Raw genomic sequence first — 17,604 nt, forward strand, 5'->3', positions numbered from 1 at the left:
ACTCCGAGTGTGTTTCTTGGCTATCCGGAAAATCATCGTGGTTACAAATGCTATGACCCTCTTACAAAGAAAATTCAAATAAGTCGTCATGTTATTTTTTATGAGTCCCGTTTTCCCTTCACTGAAAAACAACCATCTCGCTTGCCCGACTATGATTTTCTTGAGAGTTTCGTTCACCCCGCTGTTATCCATCACCAGCAAAACCATCCCCCTGACCCTCCTACACCACCCGTGTCACCCACCAATGGACAGCCTGCAACTTCCCATGCGTCACCCACTAGTGGCCAGCCTAGTACTTCAGTGTTGTCCCCTACCCCTGCTCCTATCCCTCCGTCACCTACACAGCCTCAAACCGTGCCCAATACCCCACATAACGACCCCCTACATTCATCTCCTACTTCGTCCCCTGTTCCAATTCCTCAACCTGTCACGAAAGCAGTCACACGCGGCGACCATGGCATCCGTAAACCAAAAACTATGCTTGATCTAAATACTACTGTTGCTATTTCACCATTGCCCCGTAATCCCGTGTCTGCCCTTAATGACCCTAATTGGAAATTGGCTATGGATGACGAATATAATGCTCTTATTAGCAATAAGACGTGGAGTTTAATACCTCGTCCATCTCATGTGAATGTTATTCGGACTATGTGGATTTTTCGTCATAAATATAATTCTCACGGTTCTTTTGAGCGGTATAAGGCTCACCTTGTGGGTGATGGCAAGACTCAGCAAGTAGGTGTGGATTGCGGTGAGACTTTTAGTCCGGTTGTTAAACCGTCCACGATTCGTGTCGTTCTTTCTCTTGCACTTGCTCACGGTTGGGATATCAATCAACTTGATGTCAAAAATGCGTTTTTACACGGTGACCTCCATGAGACCGTGTACATGCACCAGCCAGTTGGCTATAGGGATCCGAAATTTCCTAACCATGTGTGTCTTCTCCATAAGTCCCTTTATGGTTTGAAACAAGCACCTCGAGCTTGGTACACTCGGTTTGCTAATTTTGTTTTGAAAATGGGATTTACTAATAGCAAGTGTGATCATTCTTTATTCATCTACAAGAACGGGAGAGACACGGTTTTTCTTCTCCTATATGTGGATGATATAGTACTTGTTTCATCATCAGCTGCTTTACGTCGCACTATCATTGCTCAATTAAGCTCGGAATTTGCAATGAAAGATTTGGGTCCTCTTAGCTATTTCCTTGGAATAGCGGTTCGTCGACAAGCCTCGGGTATGTTTCTTTCTCAGTCCAAATATGCTAAAGAAATTCTTGAACGCGCGGGTATGTCGATGTGCAAGCCCAGTTCTACACCCGTTGACACAAAGCCTAAGCCTAAGTTGAGCTCGGTACCCTCCACTCCTTGCTCCGACGCATCCTTGTATCGCAGCCTTGCTGGTGCGTTACAATATCTCACTTTCACCCGACCGGATATTTCCTATGCAGTTCAGCAGGTATGTCTCTTCATGCACAATCCCATGGAATCGCATATGAACGCTTTAAAGCGGGTTTTGAGATATGTTCAGGGGACTATTGAGTATGGTCTTTGGCTTAATCGGTCCAAAACCGATTCACTTGTCACGTATACTGACGCTGATTGGGCCGGGTGTCCTGACACTCGCCGTTATACCAGCGGCTATTGTGTGTTTCTCGAGACCAATCTTGTTTCGTTGGCTTCGAAACGGCAACCTACTTTGTCAAAATCGAGTGCAGAGGCCGAGTACAGAGGGGTCGCTAACGTTGTCTCCGAGTCTTGCTGGTTACGCAATTTATTGCTAGAACTTCACCATCCTTTGGCTAAAGCTACCATTGTTTATTGTGATAATGTCAGTGCCATTTATCTCTCAGGAAATCGAATCCAACATCAACAGACTAAGCATATTGAGCTTGACATTCATTTTGTCCGTGAAAAGGTAGCTCGCGGTGATGTTCGTGCCCACCATGTTCCCTCACGGTCGCAAATTGCCGATATTTTTACTAAGGGCTTGCCCGGTGTTCTGTTTCTTGACTTTCGAGACAGTCTAAGCGTTTGCAAGCCTCCCGCTTCGACTGAGGGGGTGTGTTAGAATATTGTGTAAATAAGTTATTATTTACTAAATATATTGGATGTATTATATTAGGTAAAATATCTCTTGTAATTAGGGTTTGGTATCTCTTAGTATCGTATGTCTATATTGTATATATACCGCATTGATTTATCAATAATAATCAAGCATTACAATCTTTCAGAGCTGTGTTGCATGGGGCTGAGCTGAATTGAGTTAAATTGAATAAAATTGAGTTAAAGTAAAATGAGTTGAAATTAAGTCAGAAAGAACATGATCTTTGTGTACTTTAATCTATTTATTTATAGGGTTTTTTGTCAAACACAACCTTTAAAAAACTTTTTTTTCCAAACACGACCTTTAAAAAAAAAGTTTGTGAAACACAACCTTTAATAATTTTTTTTTTGTTAAACACGACATTTTGGCTAGAGTTTGAACACTTGCAATGGGGTGACTTTGAGTCGATGTTTGAGATAGCAAACGGGGTCGGTTTGAGGTGTTTTTAGACTCGTTGGAAAGGTGGGAGTACAAGCTTTCCCGGCATTATCAATACGGCGGTGATAGGTGCCCTTATGCGAGGTTTATTAGTGTGTAAAGTAAGGTTGGTCAAGGAGTGAATTGGTGTTTTTCTGCTTTGTTTCTCTCTCCAATTCACTCTTTGACCAACCTTACTTTACATACCAATAGACCCCACATAAACCCACCTATCACCGCCGTATTGGTAACCATTGGAAAGCTTGTACTTCCACCTTTCCAAAGAGTCTAAGAAGACCTCAAATGGAACTCGTTTGCTACCTCAAATATTGATTTAAAGTCACCCTATTGTAAGTGGTTAAACTCTGACCAAAATGTCGTGTATTACAAAAAAAAAATTATTAAAGGTTGTGTTTTACAAACTTATTTTTTAAAGGTGGTGTTTCGAAAAAAAAGTTTTTTAAAGGTTGTATTTGACAAAAAACTCTTATTTATATAGCACATAAACTATAGTTTAATCTATTTTCATATAGTTAAACATGAACATGGTCTGAAAATCTTTCGTCTGATTAGTTTTTTCTTCAAAGTCTTGCAAGATGAATAGATGATAATATATGAGTTCTCCGTATTATATCAATGCAAAAGTGATTACTTGATTGCGTACAACAAAACACATACTGTAAAGTTCGGGATTTACAGCTGCAAATCCGCATGAATGAAAACTTCTTTAGACATAAGTCACATAACTCAATATTTCTTCTTCATAGTTGAATATATAAAAAACCATACATGTTCTATCGTATTCACAACGATAATAATAAATCATTATCTTAACCATAAAATACTCTATACTTTGTTAATTATGTTAAAAAAAGTCGTACGGTGTAAAATAACACTATGAAGACGATTGTCCAAATGGTATCGAATTTTAGTGGCACCATTCTTAATAAATAATTTTTTAACTTAAAATTACCTAAGAATGTATGAAAACCTTGTATATTCCTTCCAAGCAAGAAACTTAGGATTACTTATAGCATGAGTTTGAATGTTGGATGGTTTTTGTGGGAAAAACCTTATGTTGGATGTTTTTTATGTGGAAAACCTCTGTAATTTTTAATTTATATTTGTTATAGCAGAACTTAACTTTTGGTTTGAACCCCGCGTACCACAAACTCTCGAAAATACTCCGATGTCGTAGGAAGTAATCAGTGCATAGCTAGGTCATAGACTCGAAGCATATTGAAAACTCATGAGATTATGACTTTATGTAATAATGATTTCTCTTCGACGTTACCCAGTTGTGCAGTAATTATTGTATGACACGGTCTCGCACTGTAAGACATTCAATTTATATAAAATTGTCCTTTTATTTAATTATAACAGTAAAAATGAAATTTATTTTAAGAAAGGCACCGTTTCATAGTGTGAGAATTGAGACCGTCTTATTTTAGAATTTGTGCTTAGTCTTGTAATGAACTTGTATAACCTGTCATGAAAATCGTTGTATATTACACCATGTCAAGTGAAAGGTTTACATGGACACAAAGATACAGGGAAGATAAGTTATACAGTAAACTATACAATGGATTCATATAATAAATGAGTAATTGACTATATATGTTATGAGAGGGTGGAGAAGCACGCTCATGTTTATATACCTACTTACCGAGTAAGGAAGTAAAATTTGGGTTAAATAAACATCTTAGAAGATCACGTATATGACATTATACAATTTGACTAATTCTCATCTTATACTATACTACTACGTGATCTGCTTAAATATTCGTTATAAAAAAAAATCTATATTCTTCCGTTATATGGTTTTACACTTATATAATTGAAAAACGGATCTAAACATACTCTTACTTGATCTGCTCAAATATTCGTTGTAAAAAAAAGATCTATATCCTTCCATTATTACAATTTTACACTTATATTTGAAAAAAGGATTGAAACACACTCTTGTTAATAGAAGTAAAGAAGTGAATACTAATAGATCCCGTTCTACACTAAATTTGTGTAAAATTGTCTTACCCGAGTATTTTTGCAATTCCAATGCTGTCATCACCATGTCAAAGATCCATTAAGACTGCAAAAAAAAAAAAAAAAAAAAAAAAACTAGATTCAAGTAATGATAATACATCTACGTAAAGCAATACTTGAACAAATCAATATATCATGCACACAAATTAATAAGGTGTTGATTTACGCAGTACAAATTTTACTCATCGTAGTACACTTTGACCATCTTACCCTTGTCATTTCTCCCTCCCATCTCACACATGTACTACGTCAAGAAGAAAACGAGAAAAAAAAAGCAAACTCTCAACAACACCACTATCACCGTTGACAACCATTTACCACCACCGTTGACCACCCTCCACCACCGCATATTCCCATTGCACGATCACCCTTCCCGTACCTACCGCCGGCGACCACAAGGCTGCATCCCGACGCAACTTTCCCCTGAAGCAAACATTATTCTTTTCTCGCTGCTTTACATCTACACCGCCCTCCGCCTGCGCCACCACCCTTGCCTACATCACCCATCCCTAGTCGTACTCCACCCACGCCTATCCCACCACCACCAAACAACCCAGTGAACATAATTTGTAATCAAGACGAACCCTAATTTTTTTTAAAAAAAGTCCAACAAAATGATAGAAACGAAATATAATCTATCCATAATCATGCAATTAACAATTATAAACTAGCTCTACACCCAAATTAACATTTCTAATCGAAGAAATTGGTTGAAAGCGAGAGGTTTTTGCCTTTTTGGGTTAACAATGGAGAGATTATGTTGATTTTTAGTTAGGGGTATACAAATGGAAAAAAAACGTGTAAAAAGTACTACATTAAGTAAAATGTGTACTGCGAAAATAAATTCCGATTAATAATAATAACTATTCCTACAAAGAAATAACACATAGATAAAAAAGAAAAAGCTAATGCATGAGGGCATATCCAAATAGTCTACACAATAGAACATGGGTGAAAATTTGGAGGGTACGCATATATTTATATGTGCATATAAATAGAATTTGGTAATTAAATATACATAGTCTTCTAATTGTGGTATAATGGCATGTAAATAGGATTGTAGAGTTGTAGTGATGCTAGAGACATAGTTTTATTTTATGTAATCGTATTTTATCTCCTCCTATACTCAATACTAGTTTTCTTGCCCGTGCGTTGCACGGTTATTAAAATAATGTGTGATAAATTTCACAATAAAATGGAATATAGACATATAGTACATCGTTAATGTCTAAGATTTTATGTATTCCGCATGACCAACAAACAATTCCCGTTAACATAATATTAACATAAGAATAAAAGAGTGTTTGATTAATAAAATACTTTTTTTAGGAAAATAAACCAATACGAAGATTTTATATATATGATACTTGGACTGATAGTTTTTAGAATTTGTTCATTATTACCGTTTATTTTTCAATTGGTCAAGGAAAACAATAATTTCTACTCTGCATAATCAACTCAATGATGCAACGAATCTCCCCCCCTATAGCAATAGTCTTGGCCCCCATCTTCTCATTTGAAACAAAATCTTTCACGCAGACCCCTATTTTTCTTCCCTATTCACGCACATGATCTATAACAATCTCATCCCTTAAAAGATGAATCATTGTCTCCTAAACTTTATCTCAAATTTATCCAACCAAGTGAAAAACTAATCTCCTACATCTAGAAAAATCCACCATCCAATGAGAACTAACCCTTGCTCTCGACAATGTTGTTTTTTTTAGGAAAATAAAACCAATATGAAGTTTATATATATGATACTTGGGACTGAGAGTTTTTAGATTTTGTTAATTAATACCTGTTTGTTTTTCAATTGGTCAAAGAAAACTATAATATCTACTTTGCATAATCAACTCAATGATGCAACAAATCTTCATCTTTGGAATAACAACCATAATTTAATCATTGTTGGGTCAAATGGTAGTTACGTAAAAACATTTACAGGTAGTTAAATGTTATATCTTCCGGTCAAACTATAGACATACCTTTGAATGTGAACCAAATTCCAATGCAATACTACATGGCTCGGGCTGCTTATGACCACCCCTCCAATAATAATAGTCTTGGCCCCCATCTTCTCATTTGAAACAAAATCTTTCACGCAGACCTCTATTTTTCTTCCCTATTCACACACATGATCTAAAACAATCTCATCCCTTAAAAGATCGATCCTTGTCTTCGAAACTTCTCTCAAATTTATCCAACCAAGGGAAAAACTAAACCCCTACTTCTACAAAAATCCACAAGCCAATGGAAACTAATCCTTACTCTCCACAATGTTGTTAGAATTAAGATTTTACTTTAATTTGGATTGATGGGATCAAGATTAAGTTTATCAGTATGATCTTTTGAGGTTTCTTGTTATTATTCACGTTACATATATGTTTTAATGCAAGCGATATTTTGCTGATAAATAACCTTATTTATTATCACCATCCTCGTTAAATTCATCACCCTCCACAAATGCACCCTCCCTCCACCCCAGTAATTTAGCCGCAAAATAAAACATTAGCCATTGTGATTAGTTCTTACTACTTGAAACAACCTCCAATCCACTACCATTATCACTACCTTTCTGCCACATTTTACATATAAGAAGTCATAAATCACATTCACCTCCATGAAACACCAATCTCTACTCCAGATGATATGGATCATGGTCTCCCTTATCGAAGACAATTTATTTCTCCTTAAACAAATAAAAGTTTAAGAAGCAATCTTACCTCTCCCCCTTTCCCTTCCTAGTCTTTTTCTCGTCCCCTCCCCTACCTCCATTCCAGGTACGAAGACAAAGTGTTTGGGTACTATGTTTGTAAACTGAATAAGTTTGAATATTTTATATATACACGAACTTTGCTATTTATTTCATTTTGCATAAATAAATCTTATTACCTCCATCTCATTTTTATTGTCCTTTTTTGTTCAAATTTTATTATCTCATAATTATTATCCCCTTTCTAGATCTAGTAAGGAAAAAATTTAGTCAACCAACTCGTCGAAATCAACCGCATTCCCACGCGAAACAACCTTTAGGCCATTACTTAATCCCTTCGGTTCACACATAAAACGGTCTAAAATGCAAAACTTTCATCTCTCTCTTGAAAAGTCCATCTTACTAACAGAAAACTAACCGCTACTTTCTGAACTTCGTTATTTTTACATCCCGTGAAGATTAAGTTGAACATGACAAAAAAATGCAGAAACTTAGTTTTGTTTGATAACGACAGATTGAACTTTTTTTTTTTTTTTTTTTTTAGCATTTTGAGAGTTTTTACACTATTTAAATAACAAATGTGCTATTTTGAGTGTTGATCATCGACATATTGAAATAGTAGATTGTGGTGTAATTTCCTGTTTTACATTATAACCTTTAATTAGTATATTATAAGAAAATAAAAATAGAGTTTTTTTTATCTCCGAGGAAATTAAAGATCACCTTTATCTTTATCATATTTGTAATTAATATTTTTTACTTAAGATATATAAATTTAAGCAAGTTCAAATAAGTTAGCTAAAAGTTATAAATCACAAATTTACGAAGCAATATAATCATTTTTTTTTATTAATATGAAATAAATGTTATAAACTTCATGAGAATATTAATGCGGTAGAGAATTATAGAAGAGTTGGCAAGTACGTGACCCCCTTTTAGGTTTAAATTTTTTCATTTATTTTTATATTTTTGCCTAAAGGTGGTTAAAGCATCGTACTATGCATGACGAACAAGTCTCACCCTTCCCCAATTCGTATCTCTCCCTAAATTATAATGTAAATTTGTCAGAAGAAAAATTTGAGAGAGACATTCTTCACTATGTTAGGAAAAGGCTACTCTTAACCTTATATGTGTTTTTCATGATGTTTTTTTTAATGTTGATCATTGCTTGAATTGAATCTTAACCTTATATATGTTTCTATAATAAGTGTATTTGATTTACCTTCAAGCCTCATTCAAATCTATTTTATTACTCGTGGTACCATTTTTACTTTAAATTGTGAAACAATCGCACAATAAAGTTTTTCAAAACATTTACTCATTTGTCGTAATATGATATTTCGATTCGCAAATTAGCAGCAACTTTATTTATCTTTTAACACTCCTTGAAAAATAGATATCAAACTTTGTACTTATCAATAATTTGTGAATATCTTATTTTAATTTTGATTAATATACTTTTATATAATGACAAATGAATGTAAATAATATTGTTCCGGGTGTAATTCCAGAGCAAGTATTGTTACCACCCGTGGCTTGTAGAATGATGTCTTGAGTTGGACTCTCCTTTGGTCTTAATCGTTCCTCTCGGCCTCTCCTGCAACAATGAACGAACTGAGGGCTTGGCTTGGTGCCAAGTGTACTCACTCCGACGCCCAAGTCAGTAAACTCAGATGTATAAGTTGTATGCTAATTGGCTAGGAATATATTGTAAAGAGATAAGGAAGATTATACCAGATGAATAGTGTATTTAGGTTAAGTTGTGTATTTCTGGATTGGATGGGAGTCCTTTCCTCAATGAAGGTTGAGGAGTATTTATAGACTTCACCTTTTGTCACGTAGTGGCCAAGTGGCCAAGTGGCTAGCAGGTGGAAAGACTGATCTACCCCTCGGCCGAGGGACCTATGGCTGGCCGGCGGGCGCTGTTGACCCACCGCCGAGGGGTCTTGGATATGAGTACGCGGATATGTGTCCCTTTGGCGGGTTGTCGTGCTTAGGGGACCTAGGTTGACAGCCGATGGGCGGCATCGGCTAGGCGTCTAAGTCGTTGACTTCTTTGTGGACATCTTTGACCTTGCTCAATATGTTGACTTGGTCAGCGGTGCAGAATATGCCCCATCAATTTGCCCCCAGCGTAGTCTATGCCGTGGTATGGGCTTCGATGTACTTCTGAGCGTATATTCTGCGCAAGTAGTTTGTAGAAAATTTTCCTGCATCGGCTTCTTCTTCGGCGGCTTCTTTTGCCTCTGCCTGGTCTTTCTTAGGCCGTACCATATCCCCCCTCCACATGGATGTGTATTGGGCATCCGATGTGGAAAAGAAAGGGACGCTGCCGAGACCGGGGTTGAGATCGCGGTTATTTTTGATTGCCCCGGCCGGCGGTGTCTAGCTTGGTCGATCATGTGGCGGCGGAGAGCGGATGCTTGGGAGTTTGTTGAGGAGGGTGAATAGGCGGAGAGATTTGAATAGGCGTGTTGAAGACGTTTGGTCACCGTTGCATTGATTGACATAATCGTTGCAAACGATTGACATCCCGTGGTTGCATGTCCGACACGTGTCCGCACGCCGATTGGTTGACGCTTCATGGGTCAAGTTTTCGATTGGTCCCGCTTCATGGGCTTTTCCCTATAAATAGGGCAATTGCTCCGAAAAATTGGCCACCAATTTCATTCTCCAAAATTTCCTTCTCTCTAAACTTCCAAGGGTTTCTTTGTCTTCTAATTTCCGAGTTGTTACTCCGTGAGCGTTTTCCTCAAGGTAAACAAACGAACTTTCCAATTTTTAATTTTGTAATTTCATTGTAAACATGTCTTCTGCCGACGCCGGGCCTAGTAAGCCGTGCCGCAGTCCCCTTCTCCCGAAGTCGATCCTCGACTCGGAAGAATGGGAGGATGATTCGATGTCGATGATGATGCGAAAGATTTTGGTGACGATGTTGAGGAGGCTCGTCCTAATAACGTGAGGAAGTACGTTATGGATCACGGCCTCGCTTGTAAAGTCCGTCTTGACTGTACTTGGACCCATAAGTTAGCCCGCTGTTCCGGTGAGATATTTTTCGAGAAACATTTCTTCTTCGGTGAGGGCTACGAAATCGTTATCCCGGAGGAGGGTCAGCCGTCTGCCCCCTCCACCGGCCACACCGGCGTATATATGCGACATTTGGAGTTTGGGCTCCGGTTTCCGCTGAATGGGTATGTTGTGGCCATCCTTAAGGCCATGAACGTTGCCGTTGCCCAATTGCACCCGTTGGCCATGAGGACCATAATCGGGTTTGTCCGCTTTGTCTCTTCAAGGGGAGGCCCCAACGGTGAATTTATTTCGCCGACTTCACTACCTCCAGGCCGTCATTCTCTGGCCGCGCCGGTGGTTTAGCGTGCACACGGAGAAGGGTTATGTCATCACGACAAACTTTCCTCTTGCAAGGGTCCGGCGGGGTCGGTGGGTGTACGTTAAGGTGCCGAACGACTATCCGCTTCCCTGCTCCTTTCAAAGATCAAGTTAACTTGCGGTGTGAGACTAAGGCGGAGCACGACGGATGGGTCTCCGGAAGAAACTCAAAATGGATGCTTTGGCAGGGTTCTTCTCTCGGAGGACGAGAGGTTGGCAATGCGGCTTTTTGAGGTAGACAAGGGTGGGCTGCCGAAAAGATGGATTCCTCCAACGCAGATCATTCTTCAGGATGAGCCGCTTTGCCATGTCGGCCTCATACCGGCCCTAGCGCAGGGTGAGTGGGGTCGGTGTGAGGCCCATCACCGTTCTCGTTGTGTCTTTGAACTTTGATTTATTTCTTCTACTTAACTCTTGCTTCGTTTCCTTCGCAGGCCATTTTGGACCGGACCTGTCTGAGGATATCCTCCGGAGAATGGGACTGAACAAAGATAAAACCGTTGCTAACTTACATCCCAAAGCTCTCCCCAATGACCGCAGGAGGTCGCCGACCGATCTCATAGAATGCGCGGGCCGGTGAAAAGCTTGAGTGCGGTGGAGACCCGAGCGAAGGTTGTTAGTAACGTGCCGCGTCATACGCGCAAAACGAAGTCCTCGGCGGTGGTGGCGTCGACACCGCTCCGCCTTCCATCCCCCCCGTGTTCGGGAAGAGACGGTGGAGGTCATTTGTATCTCCAACGGGATGACTCCGACGAGGAGGAGGGCTCGCCCCTTCTCCGTAAAAAGAAAATAGACGGCCTATACCGCGACCGTTGATTCTGCTGGGCGACGAGGAGACGCGCGTTTCGGCCAAGAAGGCCAAGCACGGTATTGTTCTTTCGTGGCTTCGCATTTAGCCGGTTCCTTAGGCGCGCACGTGACAGCTCTTCGGCATGTCTGCGTATGTCGATACTTATGCTTGCTTTAAATTTTGTAGATCGGCCCCGCCGTCCGCCGCTCTGTTGGGCGGAAGTGGAGGGGAGCTCGTGCGGGCCGGTGATCAACACGTCACCGTGAACTCTTCATCCCGAAGGTTTCCCTCCCCACCGCAGCGGTGATCAAAATGTCACCACCGTCCCTTCATCCCGTAAGGTTTCCTTCCCCGCTCTGGTAGGTGATAAAAATGTCGCCACTTCCCCTTCATCCCGAAGGTTTCCTTCTCCCACTCATAGATGAAGGCACGGAGCGATCAAGGAGTCGGCGAGGTGGAACAGTCTTACCGGTGCTCGTATCGTAGAGCAGGAGAAGGTCGTGGCTCAATCCACCTTGGAGCTAAACGCCACTAAGAAGGTGGCCGCGAAGGCCAAGCAGATCTTCTCAATGAGCGAGAGGCTTAGGGGGGCCGAGAGGGCGCTCTTGGGCAAAGAAAACTCGGCGGGACGTTGAGAAAGAGGTCCTTCTTTGAGAGAGCCAAGGCCGAGGCCGCGGCATGAATCGCTAAGTCTTTGGAGAAGTGTACACTCGTTCGTTCGGGGCGCGCCGACCTCTACCTCCAAAGCAGAGGAATGAATCCGGGGACTGTTTAAGGTCCAAAGTGAGGTGGTTCGGATCAAAGATGTCGTTATTAGGCAAAAGGATAAGGACATTGAGATGCTCCAAACCGTCATGCTCCCTAACATGTGTCTTTGAATTCCGGGATTTAGCCGAAGGAGTCGCTAGGGAAGTGATTGAGGAGCTCTTCCCTCTTGATGGTTCCTTTCCGTGGGACGATACGACAAGTCGCTGATGACAAGCTCGAAGCCAAGGAGAAAGGCCGTGGCGGAGAAGGTCAAGAGGCGGTGAGGGCGAAGGCGGAGGAGGAGAAGGCGCTACGGGCCGAGAAGGCTAAAGAGGCCTCGGAGGAAGCCAAGCGGGCAAGGGCAACCGAGGTCGCCGAGGTTTGCTAGAATAGCCGCCGGGTTACTCGCCAAGGAGATGCCGCTATCGCTGCCGATGGTGAGCAAAAGCAGAGACGTAGGATGATATCTCGTAGCCCTTTGCCCTTTTTTTGTATTTTGTATAGCTTGAGTAGGTTGTCTTTCGGCTTACCCTTATAGGGACGGCCGTTGACCACATTCCTTGTAATCGCTTGATCCTTTTTAATGAGAGCTGGTTTTTACTTCACTTCTTTTTCTTGTGCTAGTATTCGAGCTTCAACCGTCCTTTTAGCGTCTTCGTCTTTGTCCGGGTTGCCTCCTTCCGTTATTAATTGAGTATCTTTTATGTTCCCGCCTCGGCTTGGCGAAACGAGTCTAGAGTGCGTGTCTCAATTGTGTTAACGCTTCCAAGGCATCTTGATCGTTTCGGCCGAGTATCAACCGCGCTGGTTATAACCGTCGCAGTGTCTCCTTTCCTTAGGGTGCATGCCGCTCTTGTCGGTATGTCGGTGTGAGCCGTCGTCTGCGTGTGGCGTCTACTACTTGGAGTGATCGCGACGGTGCCTATTTCTTGAAGGAGACTCCCGTGGCGTCTACTACTTGGAGTGATCTGCGACGGTGCACATTTCTTGAAGGAGACTCCGTGGCGTCTACTACTTGGAGTGATCGCGACGGCGTCACACCTCTCGGGGTGATCGCCGTGGCGTCTACTACTTGGAGTGACCTGCGACGGTGCTGTTTCTTGAAGGAGACTCCCGTGGCGTCTACTACTTGGAGTGATCGCGACGGCGTCACACCTCTGGGGGTGACTGCCGTGGCGTCTACTACTTGGAGTGACTGCGACGGTGCCTGTTTCTTGAAGGAGACTCCCGTGGCGTCTACTACTTGGAGTGACTGCGACGGCGTCACACCTCTGGGGGTGACTGCCGTGGCGTCTACTACTTGGAGTGACTGCGACGGTGCCTGTTTCTTGAAGGAGACTCCCGTGGCGTCTACTACTTGGAGTGACTGCGACGGTGCTTGTTTCTTGAAGGAGACTGCCGCTCTTGTCGATATGACAGTGTGAGTCGGCGTCTGTTTCTTCATAGAGACTGCCGCTCTTGTCGGTGTGACAGTGTGAGCTGACATCCGCCTACTGATAGAGACTGCCGCTCTTGTCGGTATGACAGTGTGAGTCGACATCCGCCTCGATAGAGATCTAGCTCTTGTCGGTATGACGATGTGTGAGCGTCGTCCTTCCTAATAAAGGCTGCCGCTCTTGTCGGTATGACAGTGTGAGCGCGTCGCTCCTTCCTAGTGACTATGGGAAGAGCGTACATTCTGATGGAAGACTTGGATGATTTTTCATTTAGGTAAAAACATGCGTCGGGGTGCCCACAGCTGTTTTGGACACCTCCGACGTTACATGGAGTATTCCCGAGATTTCCGGCGTCATAATGGCCCGTTGAAGGCGTGCCTCCCCAGTTAGCCGCTAGTTACATCCATGAGGTCGCTCTCCTGTTGTAAGGATAGACCTTTCCCTTTCTCCGATTTCTTTGCCACCTTAAGGGATTGCATGTTGCATCCTCCGCGGCTATCTCGGCGTTCACCACCTCGTCATTCTCGTCTTTGGAGACGAGCTTATGCGCTTCCCCCGGTCCGAGACGTACATCAATGTTAGGGCCCGATGGACATCATCGTCGGCCTCGCTCGAGTGACGCGGCCTATGAGAACGTTGTAGGCGGATGAGCCGTCGATGACCACGAACTCGGCTAGGACATTCTTGGCCGCATTCCTTTCGCCGAACGTTACGGAGTCCGATTGATCCCAGTGGTACCAGTCCGGCCCCAGAGAAACTGTATAGCGGGTTCGTGCAGGGGCTTAAGTCCTTGACCTTCAGGCCGAGGCTGAGGAAGCACTCCCTGAACATGATATTCGTGTATGCGCCTGATACGTGCATTTTATATAGTCTTTTTAGCCTATTTTATGCACGTATTTTTATGCTTTTATCGTGGTTTACGCTACGAAATGCCCCGGATATGCTACTTTGGTGTATTTTGTCTTATTTGCAGGAATGAACCAGAAAGTAGCGAAATCAAGTCATTTACCGTCCATTTTGCATGCATTTGGAGAAAGAGTAGATTTGGAGCAGGAAATGTTGCTGTCTTGAGATGCGTGAAGGTGTTCCGGGAGCTAAAAGGACAAGTCAAGGCGAACTAACAAGAATTCTAAGCTGCTGAAGTTAATTATCACTCGATCGAGGACATTCTTAGTCGATCGAGTGGTTTTAGGATGAATAAACAATCGATCGAGCGAGTTATATGGTCGATCGACCAGCTTCTCTATATGCCCTTACTCGATCGAGCACTATTCTAGGTCGATCGAAATAAGCTTCTGAGTGAAGTTCACTCGATCGAGTGATTTAAGTGGTCGATCGAGTGGATATTGGCACGACGGGCTTTTTTTTAGTTATATTCCGTCATTAGGTTTAATCCTACTCCTAATTTCTTATAAATAGGAGTTAGGGATTTCATTTGTAATCATCTCTTTTTACCCTGAGAGCGGGGGTCACGTTATTCTTCTCCCTACCTTTGCTATCGTTGCTTTTATTTCCGGATCAATAATTAGTATTAACTCTTTCTCTTCTTTTCTTACTGTTATTTATGTTTATTTCTTCTCCTTTATTTCTTGTTTCCCCCATTCCCATGTCTAGCTAATTTCCCCTGGTATGTTAGGATCAGGGAAGCCGTGGTAGCGATGCTTTAACTGTATTAAATAGATTAGCTTTGCGATAGGAATTGTATTAGGCAATTTAATTGTTATCCGGTCAAATGAATGCATGCAGGAGACCAATAATTCTAGTTAACCCCGACCTAGATCGAAAGATTGGAAGGGAAGGCTTGCTTAATTACAATAGGGTATTGCAGTGAGGGCGAAAGTTAAGCTGTTTACACTCTAGGGCGGTTTAAGGACCGAAAGGTGACGACCATAGCTCTTCTTATCAATAGTCTAATCGCCTTAGTATTCTCGATAATATAAGATCGATAGGCGCCACGGTGGACCGACTCCTAGCATACTTCCTTTCTCTTATTGTTAATTTCTCTCATCTTTTTCCCTCGCTTTAGTCTTTAGTTTAGTCAACACAATCAATTCAACCCCAATTGTGACATCGACGGATAGAATAGACAAATAGATAGTACACCGCCTCCTGCGGAGATCGACCCTACTTACCGACTTCCTCGTTAGTAGTACTTAGGTATTTTATTTTTGGTGTAGAACGACCGCATCAAATTTTGGCGCCGTTGCTCGGGAGGCAATCTATTTATTTATTTGTTTAATTTTATCTTTTTTTTTAGCCTCGGGGATTTTTTTCCTTGAGGTTTTTAATCTTTCGTTTAGTCTTTGTTTTGATAGGCCTTACAGGTACTACCTAGACAGTTCTAGGTGAAAGACATTCAAAGGGAAGGCTTGAGTACCTTTGACCCACCACCGATGTCCCATTTTATGGAACAGACGGTGATTTACTGACGGAGATGTGGTCCTGCCGAGCACAATGCAAATGTAGTTGTGCCGCCACATCCGCCCTATCAATGGCCACCGCAACAAGATTCCCCGATATACAAGAAGAAGACCTTGAGTGAAATTCTTGATGGAGGAACTTGCATTCCAAGTGCAAGAATATGTCTCGCGATTTGATGAGCTCGAGTCCCAGCTTGCTCAATTAGCAAATTGAGATGGAGAGAGAAGAGATCGCGGAGTCGACATATTTAACGAGAATGCTTGTATCACAAATGCAAGAGAGTGATAGATACATGGACGCTCGAATCCCTGAACTGGAGTCACAAATAGCTCAGTTAGCAGCTGAGATGCAAGAAGAAGAGGTTTATCTTACTGAGAGCAGTTTTCCTCGTAAGGAAACCGTGTTGCCTAATGATGAGGATGACTTCTATGACTCGGACGACGAGTTCCTATCATATTTCACTACCCCACGCGAAGATTTCAGCGCTGTACAGGAGGAATCACTCGATCGAGTGACAATTATTGGTCGATCGAGTGATTTTCCAGAAGACAGTCCTCGATCGAGCGATATCCCTTCTCGATCGAGTGACATGCAGGAGGATAGTTATCGATCGAGTGATGTTTGTACTCGATCGAGTGAATTGCGGGAAGAGATTGGTCGATCGAGTAGTAATTCGCTCGATCGATCGATTTGGTCATTGGGAGCTGTAATTCGTCATTTAGGCTTGATTTAGATGACGACTTTGATGATGACAACGGTTATGGTGAGTCTCCCTTATTCAAAGCCGAAATGGATGCACTTGAGGCCGAGATTTACGGGACGGATTCCACCGAGGCGACAAAAGGACAAATGAGTCGATAATTACTCCTAGCACGGAAGAGGTAATGAATTCTTTTATCTATGATTCCGTCATTAAGAGTGATCCACCTGAGGTAGTAAACGGTAATTTTATTATTATTTGTAAATTGCCTCGTCTTATTCATGCTTCCTTTTTCAAAGCTATGCCCCCTCATATGTGGACGCATAAATTAGCAATTTCTCACCATCCTTGTCATTTTAAAAATGTTAATCTAATTTGGAGCCCTACTTATTTGACAATTGCTCCCTCGCTCCTATATTTTGTGGATAAATTTAGGAGCGCCCATAGGAAATTTGTTAGACTTAAATGCTTACATATTTTTATTTCCTATTTCTGTAATCCACTTTTGTGCTACTTATGCTTTTGTGTAGCACATGCGCAGCTATTTGACAGGTTGCTGCGCGCTTTGAGTTGCTTTGATTGTAACTAATTATAGTGGCTCGAAGAAAAAGAAGGTCGAGCTGGGACCTGTCTGAAGCCAGCGCTACCCGGGAGGCAACCCTACGATTTCATTTTGTTTTTTTTAGTTTAATTTCAGTTGTAATAAATGGTTTTATACCATAGACTATCTCAGTATGTTTGTCTTGTTAGTTTGCGGGCTGTTCTTATTGCGTTTTTGCAGGAGATACGATGAGAAGTACTCGATCGAGTACTTTTTGTACTCGATCGAGCACTTGTGCTG

The 17,604-nt window shown here is 41.9% G+C and overlaps 1 protein-coding gene across 1 annotated transcript in view; it reads left to right on the forward strand.

Annotated features, from left to right (window-relative positions):
- The window catches only part of LOC141633350 (uncharacterized), a 114,325-nt gene that overhangs the window by 7,786 nt on the left and 88,935 nt on the right, over nucleotides 1–17,604 (forward strand). The window lies entirely within an intron of this gene.

Source organism: Silene latifolia, chromosome 1 (assembly GCF_048544455.1).
Source record: "Silene latifolia isolate original U9 population chromosome 1, ASM4854445v1, whole genome shotgun sequence".
Lineage (NCBI taxonomy): Eukaryota > Viridiplantae > Streptophyta > Magnoliopsida > Caryophyllales > Caryophyllaceae > Silene > Silene latifolia.